Source organism: Myzus persicae, unplaced genomic scaffold (genome assembly GCF_001856785.1).
Source record: "Myzus persicae strain clone G006 unplaced genomic scaffold, MPER_G0061.0, whole genome shotgun sequence".
NCBI lineage: Eukaryota > Metazoa > Arthropoda > Insecta > Hemiptera > Aphididae > Myzus > Myzus persicae.
Genome location: NW_019104424.1, coordinates 3627 through 16321, shown reverse-complemented (window position 1 = coordinate 16321; position 12695 = coordinate 3627). Strand labels below are relative to the sequence as shown.

Here is a 12695-nt window from a genome sequence, read left to right as displayed (position 1 = left end):
GGGGGGGGGGGGGGGGAGCGCCCCCTTCGCCCCCCTAAAAACCGCCACTGGGTGTAGCATCCTCTTAATTAGGGAATTAAACCGCTCACATAGGTTGTTATCGACATCCTCTATCAAGCTATCAGATTTTATTTGCAGCCTATACACAATGTTTCGGAATTCAGCCATAAAACCTGATTTTTCTGTGCCTTCGGAACGAAATTTATCTCATCAACTTTTGGCAAAAGTATGAAGCACAACTGTTGTGTTGACCCAACCGGTGGTATGGAGCGTTAGATATGTCTTTTCTAAGCTCTACAAATATAAGGTTCAAACAAAATTAAAAACAAGGAAATATGAAATAACCATTAAAATGTGTAATGGCACACCAAGAAAATAATTTTTAGTTATTATAGTTTTAGTTTACATTTGGTAATCCTAAAATATTCTTAACACTTGACATTTTTTTTTTTTTTTCACCTGTTGTCTTTTGCTAAAGTGCTAAATCTGTGCTCATATGATATTTAACTGCTTTTCTAATATCTGACCGAAATCGCAGAATGTTGTAATTTATAAAATTATGTATGATAGCAGGATATTCTGTTCTTTTTGAAACCTAACCTTGAAATTTTTAAATAGCAGTCTTAGAAATATTAGGCAAGTGTTAAAATCAATTGAACTAATTGCGTTCAAAGAAATGTCTATAACTTTGTATCAGTTAAAAAAATATGCGAATAAATTGGAAAACGAGATTGGTTTAATTGTACAAATGGGTAGATAGAACAAAAAGGTGAAGCGATCTATTGAGTTTGGGGATACGGTATTAAAATAGATGAATGGAATAACTGATGCTGATGATGTACGAAAATATGATAGTTCGATCAATAAATTAGAAAACGATCAGAAAGATTTTATGCGTATTGTTCATGATCAGATATCTATATTAAAAAGCACAATAATTAATTTTATTCGGTTATATCATTTAATGAAAATAAGAAATTATGTTGCAAATATGAAAGAAGGCGAGACAAAATTGAACGAAATGATTATTGAGATATCTAACGAAGATAGAAAAATTATTATTCCGAGTTCGATAAGTCTTATGGAACACACTATATTTGAATTGGACATATTTATAAGTAGGTTACAAAGAGTAATTTCTAACGTTCAGAATAATATAGTAGATGCGTTTATAATAACACCCGACCAATTGCTATCGGAAATAAAAAATATAGAGACTATTCTCCCGAAGGATTTGAAAATCCCTGTTAAATTTGATGAAGAATATCCAAGAAATATTCAAAATATTAAGTATTGAAATGCACACAGTAAATGACAGATTTATTTTTTCTTTAAAATTTCCAATGTGCCTTATAGAAAATTTTAACGTTTATTACATATTACCGATTTACATTCCAATTAATGAACATGGTCAATTTCTCCATATGACTAAAAATTCTATGTATTTGTTAATGGACAAAATAATGACCAAATATTTTATTTGGCCAGCTTTAAATAACTGTAAAGTAGTGGCAAAAATATTTGTTTGTGGATTTAATAAAATTATACATAATTGTGACACGGACCCCACGTGTGTAACAGAATTACTAAAAAATGCTGTAACTAAACTACCTCAATGTGATACTTATATCTCTGAATTCAAAACAGAAATGTGGTATCCTCATTTTTCAAAAATCATTGGTTTTTTGTATGTGATAAACCCACTACAACAACTATAATTTGTAATAAATAGTCTTTCACGCAAAAAATTTAAGTTAAAAGTTCTGGGAAGTTATACTTGAGATCAGATGCTTACACCTCGAAAGGTGTACTACAAACTGAACAAAAATTAAACCAAAAACATATTTCTCAGTTCCAGTAGACTTATCTCTGATGAATGATTCATGCTGTAATGTTTACAACTTTTCAAATCAGCCCTATCCCAAAGCTATTCACTTCGATGAAATAAATAAATATTAAATTTAATAAAGAAGCGTTCAATAAAATAAATATCCAATTAGACCAACAAGATATGTTACTAAATTCACTTACTGTAAATAAAACGTATGAATTTATATACACGAACAAATATTTAGTTGTCGTAATAATAGTATTTTTAATATATTTTATAACAAAATTTTATTTAAAGAGGAAAGCAAAAAAATCAGCTATAGAAAACATTAATTTTAAGTTATAATGCTGTAAGTTCTAAAAATTAATTTATTGGAGGTTCTTAGTACGTATTTATATACTTAATATACCGTGTGTTCCTAAATTTATCAGATTGGTCAGCCGCTGGAGGGGAGGTAATCAAGCCGATTGACTTATCAGCAATCTGCTATTCTAAAGGATGGACTGAAATGAAACCCGATGGATTTGATAACAATATGCAAACGTTTAGGAACACACGGATAGTGTATTATTATTTTTCGGAAGTCAGTATGTATGTATTTTGTTTATCTTACTTATTTCTACAGGTACCTATATATTGTATAAATATATTTTATTTTGTAACATACCTACCTATTAATAATAAAATAATTCAAATAATCGAATGTATATAATTGTATTGAAATAAATCACCTTTATAAACTCAATTTTATTTGTTACTTTTAATGTAATTACGAATTCGTATAGTCGTATTGACGTATTGTATATGTATCTAATACACTAATTATTTTATGAGATAAGTTTTAATTTTTATAAATTCTTATATTTTTAATACAATAAATTATGTATATTATATACATATTATGTTTATATGTTTTTGAAGAGGTTGTTATGGATGTTTTATATTAAATTAGAGGACTCGATTTTCGATAATTCATTTTCAAGGTTTTCACTTTTTTATATAACAAATTGTGAAAAATGCCCAAAAAATGCATTTTTTTTTAAAAAAATATAAAAAAAATCAGTTTACACATTTTATATTAACAAAACAACGTTTCAAAAAAACGAAAAAAGATGCATTTCCATCAAAATCCCAGCCCTAAAATTTTTTACTAAAAGTTAAAATAAATGGCAACGTCGCTAGAAATATCGTTCTCAATCGTTTGATTTTAAGGTACAAAATATTGTTTCTTTGATCTGCCAACATCGGTCTCAATCGTGTTGATAAAAAGGTAAAACGTTCTCAATCGTACAACGCCGTGAAATAATTACCTCGAACGTCGGCATAAAACTGTCTCTTATAACTTTCGTCGCACCAAAAGAAGTCATTTGAAATGGCGTATTATATTTTTGAATGTGGGACAAAAAATGCTTGGACGTTGGTGATGTTACAAAAATCAATGAGTGCAGTGGATCAGGGGAGATTCGAATGCTGGCAATTTCACTTTGCCATTAGCACAACACATGCCAGTCAATGTAAACATCTCACCGTTATTCCACAAATAAGACCATGTTCACTGTAATCCATTTCACTGTCGTAATGAAATGCAGCAAATTCCATGGCTTGTGCATGACGCGAAATTCGTGACGTTCGTCTTGATGCTGGATTTGTTGACGGACCTGCAGATGTAGTTCCTCGTTCATTTCGTAAATGTTGAAAAACATTTCATTGTAATTGTGCATTTTCACTTTGAAAACTTCTATAATACTGTTGGCCGAAATAATTACGCGATCGTCGGCCTACATTCTGTCCCCTTGGTCGTGGAATTTTTTACAAATAACATTTTTTTACGAATAAAAATCAATCTGTATTGTTAATGTATTAATATGGCCATACGAATAAATACATAAATATGATGAAATAAATATTACAAACTAAAGAATAATGAATAATTACATAGGGTAATTTATAATAGGAAACAAACCAATTAACGATACCATGGATGTATATAAGAGCTATTTGGGGTACATTTATGGCATAACTGGTCATCGTTCAATGATTACCTATTGTTTTCTATTAAAATTTACTCTACATATTCGGCGGACGAAGTGAACGCATACCGCGAAACATTAAGAGGCCATAACTCCGGAACCATTTATCGCACGGCGTACAAACTTCACAGAAACCATCTATATACATACTAATCTTAATATGTCCTGAAATTTTTATTGAAATTGGTGTGGTATATCTTGAGTTTAAAATGTATTCAAAATGTACACTAATTTGTATACATATAGATTTTACATTATTATACATAATATACTTGCATATGTTGACATCATTTATGTTCCTTACTAAAAATACTAGTGATTTGATAAGCTACTTCATGAAGCCTAGATGATGGAACCTGTTTATTGACATCATCTTTCAGATCTTTATTAATGATCAAATTACACAAGCGTTTACTGCCTACGCTATCCAATAGTACCTTTTCTTGATATGTAGCTAATAATGCCTTTCCTTAGTTAGCACTTCTAAGTAGATCAAACAGTTCCTAAATAAGTAAAAAAAATATTACCATTTAGTATCCATATAGTTGTATAAAAAATATATATAGTATTTTCAACACTTAAATAATGTATGCATAATCAGTTTTAATATTTAGAAAATTATGAATTGATTTTTAATTAATTTAATTTTTTTAAATATATTTCTGTACGCTAGATGTTCACTACCATAAAGTCGACATATTGTAGTAATTATAAGATTTTTATAGATGGAAATAAACAAACAATTACCTAGGTTAGGTTAGTAAAAAAATTATTTCTATTTAATATTTACACAAATTCTTATAAAAATATATAGTTCTTAATTAGGTAGGCACACGAGCAAAAAATGGTATAAAAAAAGAAATAAAAACGAAATCATTTCGGATCAGTTTCGGAAATGAGATAAAGAATTTCTCCGAAGTTATATTAACATGTTATAAGACTACTATATATTATATTATAACATTTAAGTATCTATACTATAATTATATTATTCTCTTGTATGATATTACACATAGTACTTGTTAAGTAAATAATACTATGACCTTTTGTGAAACACTTGTTTCCCCAATTTCAATATTTTTTGAGAATGTATCAATATCTCTTATATTATGTTCGGTTCTTTTTACCTGCAGACAACTTGATGTTGTAGTATCCTAAAATTAGAACATGAATAAACTCAAGTGATATGATAAAAGACGTTTTTGAAAATATTATTTTTAGTTTAGAAAATGTGTCTACTTTTTCACAATTTGCTATTCTTACATCTAAAAATGAACATTGTGATGAGATGAATAATGCAATTGTCACTATGTTGCCAGGGCCAGTAAAAAGGTATTTAAGTTTAAGTATAGTGTCAAAAGAATGTGACGATTTTTTGTTTCCTATAGAATTTTTAGATAGTTTACATTTAAGTGGTTTACCTTCAATACAGTTTGGTACTAAAGAAAGGTGCTATTGTAATACCCTTGAGAAATTTAAATGTAATCTCCAATCTAATAAATGACACAAGAATTATAGTACGAAATATGTACGATCATTCTTTAGACTTGGAATCTATAACTGGTCCCTTGACTGGAATATATAGCCTAGAATTGATTTAACCCCGACAGTTTCTACTCTTCCCTTTTCATTTACTAAACGTCAATTTTCGAATAGCTTATGCACAGGGTAGAACATTGGATAAAGTAGGTTTATATTTACCCCAACCTGTGTTTAGTCATGGACCATTGTCAACTTTGTGTTGCCATGTCCAGAGTTAGATCTTTCGAAAAGTTAAAAATACAAAATACCAAACAACAAAAAGATACAATGAATAGTTAATAAAGAAATTCCATAATAATAATACACAAATTCGTTGAAATTCATTTGTTTATAGTGTTTATACATTTAAAAGAAATCTTTTGTTTTGGGTGAAGTATGTATAGTTTTCCCATTCATAAAATAAAATATATATCTTGCGTATACCTATCTATAGTATCTATAAATGTTATTAAAGCTTAAGAAATTAAACTATTTTCCATTTTATGTTTTTTATTAATTGCATACTATTCTAACAATGTATACATGATACATCCTATATATTTATCCTTATATACACAGTTATTATTCAACTATTTTATTTTTTTTACCGTAACGCGGCAACGACGGGTAATTTAGCTTACGCTCTCAAACCACTGAATATTTTGCTCACAATTAACACGTTCACCGCCCAAGACCTTTTTGAAAATCTTAGGATAAACCCAAACCTAATATGATACATTTCTAGTTCTAAGTACTTATACTTTTATAGTTTTGACCTTGAAATTTCGTTTTTACCATTTCTACCTGTTTTTTAAGGCATGTCACATATTGTTGCATATTCAGCATTTATATTATATACTAAACGTTTATATTAATAAAAATCATAAGTATCATATTACGATCGGTGGGGATTGTCCATCGGTCATTAGTAGGCTTAGGGACTTGTAGCATTTGCATACCTACTTTGTTTAATTATTGTTAAATATAGCAGAGTGCGAAATAAATTTATTTCTCGGTGCCACGATATCAGATCTAAAATTTGACTGTGCATATTTTTGCATAATCGATAGATTTTGCAGGAAAGTGCATATTTTAACATTTTTATGCTTATTTTGCATATTTTGCATATTTTGGCAATTTTTTTAAATTTCAAATTAAAAACTATAGATAGTTAACACTTTGACTGCGGCGCATTTTTGTATCGCACAAGACCACCAGTCGGTGACGAAAAAATTCCTTTAGAACATAATATTATTATTTTATTGGCTAATGTGAAGAAAGTAATCAGTGAGGCTCCACGTGGAGCCGTAATATAATATTATGAATTGGTTATCTTCTTTTATTCCGAAAATCTTTTTTTTATTATTATTTTAAAAACAACAATATACTTACAATCTGTATACATTTGATACAATAAGTAAATTTTTTAACATTATTTACAAGGCATGTGGGCGTGATAGAAGGGGCATCCAATGACCCTACTTCAATAATAAATTTTGATTAGTAAGTTTTTGAGCTGATTATAAAAGTAAATCACGCGGCCAGTGACGTTTAAGGCGTCGAGGAGGATTGTTGGGAATGGTGGCAGAGGAAAGATTAATCTACCATTCATATCGCGTTATAATTTTTGTGTAGATATAATCTTAAATCTTATACTATAAAACGTGAACCCGAGGGCGCCAACCTACAATCGCGACTTTTATAGTGCTTGACCTACCTACACACTACGCTCTTGTGTGATATTATTATTGAATTTTCATTTAATGTTAACTCTATTAAACTGAAATCAATATAAATCAGGCAATATATCAAAAAATTGTGAAAAATTGTGATAAATAAAACATAATATATTAATTGATATTCATAGCCATTATTATTACTCAAGCTGCATATCTACATTGAGGTATACTGCTGTAACTAAATTCTACGTTTAAAAGATTTTAAATTCTGTGTCTGTAATAATAACACATACTAATGTCGTGTAAATTTCTTTATTTATGATTATTAAATCAAATTAATAAACTATCTTATATAATAAACATAAATAAAACCTATACTAAATACTATAACCTATAATAACTACTAATAAAACCTACTATATTGTATAATTGTCTTTATGTATTTGAATGTATATTAGTGTACCTATACCAGTAGTAATAATCTTTTATTTCTTAACAAAATATATCTGAAAAGGCAGTGTATATTTCATTTTACATAGATATACTATGTATATCATGCATTTATACTTTTTTTTTTTTTAAATGCAATAAATCACATGATATAACTTTGAGTTTTTGGTTTTGTACTCGCGAGTCACAAGGTGATATCCTATGGAATAGCTACTCGGTGTCACCATTGGTTGATCATGTTGGTAGTTGGATATATAATTGTAGTATAGAATTGAAGTTATATGTTTGTCCATGTTGATCGAATCAGCCTGTATTTACAGCCACTGTTACTATACTACCTGACTCGGAGATAATGAAATGTGCTAATTGCAAGAGCAAAAACCACAAGGCCTCGTCGGCTAATTGCCCGGCAAAAATCAAAGCCATAAGTGCGCTCCTCCGACGCACGGACTTCGCTACGACTGTTCAAAAATGAGTAACACGTCCACAAATATGAAAATAAGTCAGCACAATCTGAATAGAGACAGAACTGCGAGCCATCAATTGAGAGAACTCTGCAGAGCGCAGAAAATTGATATCGTTCTTATTCAAGAACCCCTCGTTACATATGGAAAGATATATGCATTTGAGGGGTGCAGTAAAGTCCTCATTAGCAGAGACAATGGGGCGGCGATCGTAGTGCTAACCAAACGATTCCAGCCACTTACTCTGAGTTCGTATTGCGCAAGCCATACAGCCGTCGTTAAAATAGCCTACGGCACTGGGCCCCTCGACTTTGTCATCCTAGTGTCGGCTTATTTTAAATATAACACGCCAACTATAGCACACACAGAGCGACTAGACCAGATCCTTGTAAAGGAAAACCGAGTCCTGATTGGTGTGGACACAAATGGGCACTCTAGACTCTGGTACTCGGAGTCGCGGAACAAACGGGGCCGCCTTACTGAAGAGTGCATCAAAAGACATGGCTTGACCGTACACAACAAAGCGGGCCAACCGAGCACATTCTGCCGTAATGACGGTCGCGCATCTAATATAGATATAACACTGACCACGGCCGACATTAGCCATCTGTTGCACGACTGGTCAGTCAGTGATCTCACTGACAGTGACCATAGGGTCATAAACATGGTCCTTAGAATAAACAGCCCGACCAAGAGATTATCCGACCCTCTCAGATATAGTTTCAGACTGGCCGACTGGGACGTGTTTAGAAGCACTCTATTGGGAGAGATAGGCGGTATAAACGAGACCAGCATAGACACAATGGCCTTGGGCTTAAGTCACGCCCTAAAAATCGCAGCTGATAAAGCGATACCTATGAAAAAACCGGATGGCGTTGCAGGCAAGAACATATGGTGGTCACCAGTCCTTGCAAATATGCGTTAAGACCTGTCCAGAAAGAGACTAAACGGTCTAAAGTCCACCAACCGCCAAGAATACAATAAATTACGCAACGAATTTCTCACAGAAATAAGACGCCAAAAGCTCGAGTTCTGGAAGTGCTTTGCGGATGAGCTAAATACAAATCCGTGGTGCAAGGCCTTCTCTTGGGCAAAGAACGGTAGCCGCACACGCAGTATACAAAGCACCATGAAAAGGTCAGATGGTACACAGACCTCGACGTGTCAAGAGACGGCGGAGCTTATATTAAATAAGTTCGTACCAGTAGACCCGGACATAGGTGATCTAATATATCAAGGTCCGTTAGCCCATAACAATAAAACACTTGAACCACTTACAGTTAAAGCCGCAATATGGAGAATGAGGACCTCCAGCGCCCCAGGAATGGATGGGATCACAGCCGGAATGCTAAGAATAATTGGGTTGACGCATCAAAGGCAAGGCACATATTCGGAACATTTCTTGACATAACAGGTGCTTTCGATAATGTCAAATGGTCGCCAGTACTGACTCAACTGGTCGAATTGGGTGCATCACTGAGCACAGTGAGGATCGTCGAGTCCTATCTGAACGATAGATGGGCTGATCTGGTGATAGAAGGAGTACACTACAGACAAAGGCTAAACAGAGGGTGCCCCCAGGGATCTCAACTGGGCCCCACGCTCTGGAAAGTAGCAATGACTCCCATATACAAAGACAGCAACAGGACGTTAACCTCAAAATTGATAACGTATGCAGATGACATTTTGCTGATGGTCGGTGCAGCGAGACCGCACACTGCCTTCGCACGCATAGAAAAACAACTCGACCACCTGATCGAATGGTCTAGAACTTTTTCGCTGGAATTTTCGCCAAGCAAAAGCCAGTTACTCTCGTTAAAAGGCGGCTTGAAACCAGGGTACACGGTGGGCTTTGGGACAGCCATAAACGCCCAATTAATCGAATCTACGGCAACAGCCAAGTACCTGGGCGTGATTCTCGATCCTAGACGCAGCTATTGGGATCACGTCAAATCTGTCTGCAACAAATCTGATGAAATGTATAGTAGACTAAGAGCCGTGTACTCAGCTGATTGGGGCATGGGACACATAGCAGCCCGTAAGTTGTACAAGGGAGTATTCTTACCCCGAATATGCTATGCGTCTGAAGTATGGTCTGAGGGTGCAAAATTACTAAAAAGTTGTAATAAGCTGCTATCAGCACAACGAAATCCATTAAGAGCTATCACAAAAGCATATAATACGGCATCTACAAATTGCTTATCGGTCGTAGCGGGGACTCTCCCTCTGGACCTCGAGGTAAGGCTCCAGTCCTCTAAAAGCCTGCATGCCAGAGACAAAATAACAAGAGAAAACTTAGAAGATATTACAAATAACCTCATGGATGAGTGGCAATCCAGATATGATAATGTAGACAAAGGCGAATGGACTAAGTTCATGTTGCCCTCGGTATGACTAAGGTGCAGTCTTCCGCTGGTCCTGGACCATTACACCACCCAGTTCCTCACAGGCCACGGGGACTTCAGAGCGAAACTCCACAAATTCAATCTGTCCGAGGACCCAATATGTGCCTGCGACAGGAAACCTGAGACAGTTAAACATATGCTAATATACTGTCCCTGAACCAGAACGGCCCGGCTCAATCTTATAAAAACACTTAGAAAGTAAAAAGTTAAGTGGCCACCTGAAGCAGGAGCCTTCTTGAAAAGCCGAAAAACTTATGAAGCGCTTAGGACATTTGCCAGACTGGCACTTACAAACCGGACCGATAGGTAGAACGCAGAACGCTACCACACAAAAGGAAAAATAACAGTCCGAAGAAAGGCCAAGCATTGGTCATAGGACCATATGGGTCAGAACGCAGCCCCGTCCAAAGACGGAAGGCATAGGCTCGGGGTGTTCCCGATGAGCACATATGGCGTAAGTGGCAGAAACGGGGGAACACGCTCGAGCGCGTTCTGGCCCGGGTTGTGCTCATACGTCAGGGACGAGGAGCAAGGCCCTGGGGTGGGGGCCTTGGAGAATACTACCCCAGTATTCCCTGCTTGTAATACGAGGCGACTAAAAGGGAACAGGCCAGCCGGGGTCGGCGCCCGGGGCGCGGACGCACCGAAACCTCCGGGGACTAGGGCGTTGAGAGGTTCTGACCGTGACCTCGTGAAGAGCGGATCGGTCACTGGGCTTAACCACCTGGTGACGCCTTAGGGGCGTGGTTGAGGTTCTGACCGCGACCTCGTGAAGAGCGGGTCGGTCACTGGGCTTAACCACCTGGTGACGCCTCCGGGAGGCGGAGCAAGGGTCCACCGTGAACTCGCGGTACACGGCCCAAATCTCGGGAGGACCATAAGCTGAGGCCAGTCGCCGACGAAGCTTCATCCGAGCATCTCACTAATGATGTGCTTTACCTAACGGGAGGCGAGAAGGGTACTTCGGGATGTGGGGGGGCCCCTCGGTGTTGAGAGATTAACACCGAGCCCTCACACGTCGATCGCGTGCGGACACTGTCCGCGGTCGACGGCGGTTTGGTTTCGGAGTGGCAGTTTGCAGGAGCGAACTATGTGGGAAAAGACCGTACGCTTGGTCAGGGGAAAGTTGCCGAGTGATGGGGCCAGGCGGACTCGTACGGTGACAGCCGGCCGAGAAAGCCTGGACCCTCCTTAGCGCTCACCCAGCTTATCGTTGGAGCTATATACAGCGAAGGTTGTCCGTGACCAAAAACGGAAAGCAACGTGGATAGTTTGCGACCCCACCAAGGTGGCGAAAGGCACCCGTATGCCCTAGCTGTATGGTACGGGCCCGCCGGAGAATCCCTCCGCGCGCGCCCGGTGCTCGTGGTCCTCAGACGACGTGCGGTCGTCAATCCCCGGCGGTCCTCTGGCCATACGAAAGTGTAATATAAGGTCCGTAGTTGTAGTCGGAGGTCATGCCGCAAGGTATGCCCGATGACACCAAACCCGGGAACTTCGTGTTACTATACTACCAATACCGAAGTAATCCTCCAATTATATGTTAAAGTATTTAAGGGCAAATAAGGTGAGTAGGTCAATGTTGTTAACTCATAATACAATTGAATATTGATGTAGTGTAGTAGTCAGTTAAACTCACAAAAGGTGAAATCTGAAATAATATCTATAGTTAATTTGAGACCTAACCTACATAGAAGGTTTTACATTGTGGATCCTGGGTTGTTTTGAATTTGAATTGCAAGAACCAGCGCAGGAAGCGAGTTTGATCCCACAGCCCTAATGTATTATGTACTTTAATAGGCTTTTGCAAAGACAATTCTCACTTATTGCTGCCCATCACTGTGTCCGCTATCCGACATAGTCGGATTGCCTACCTAGATGACTAAGTTAAACGTGAATCGATTTCCATTGGACGTGACTGACTTGCTAGACATTGAAATAAATCTTTAAGATTTACGATTTTTGACTTTCATAAAAGCACAAGACTGGACCCCGCCTAAACTATCAAGTCCAGATATCGGTATTCACCATCAGCGAATAGCACAGAGGCCTTCATTACTGACGGAGCGAGTTACACCGAGAGATTAATGCAGGCCCATATCGTCGGCTATGCGACGCAGTCGGATGGCTTACTTAGATGTCTGAATTTTATTTTAATCGATTTTCACCTTGACGTGACCGACTTGCTAGACACCCAAATACGGTGCTAGGACTCACGATTTTGGTTTCACGTTTCCAAAACAAGACTGGATGGTCCGCATGTATCGAACCAGTTTAACCCCTTGACATTCAAACGTTCCCGCCTTCGAAACGAC

At 36.5% G+C, this 12695-nt stretch overlaps 1 pseudogene; it reads left to right on the top strand.

Annotated features, from left to right (window-relative positions):
- The first annotated feature begins 991 nt into the window (after positions 1-991).
- LOC111042080 lies at positions 992-2176 on the top strand (annotated as a pseudogene).
- Positions 2177-12695: the final 10519 nt, after the last annotated feature.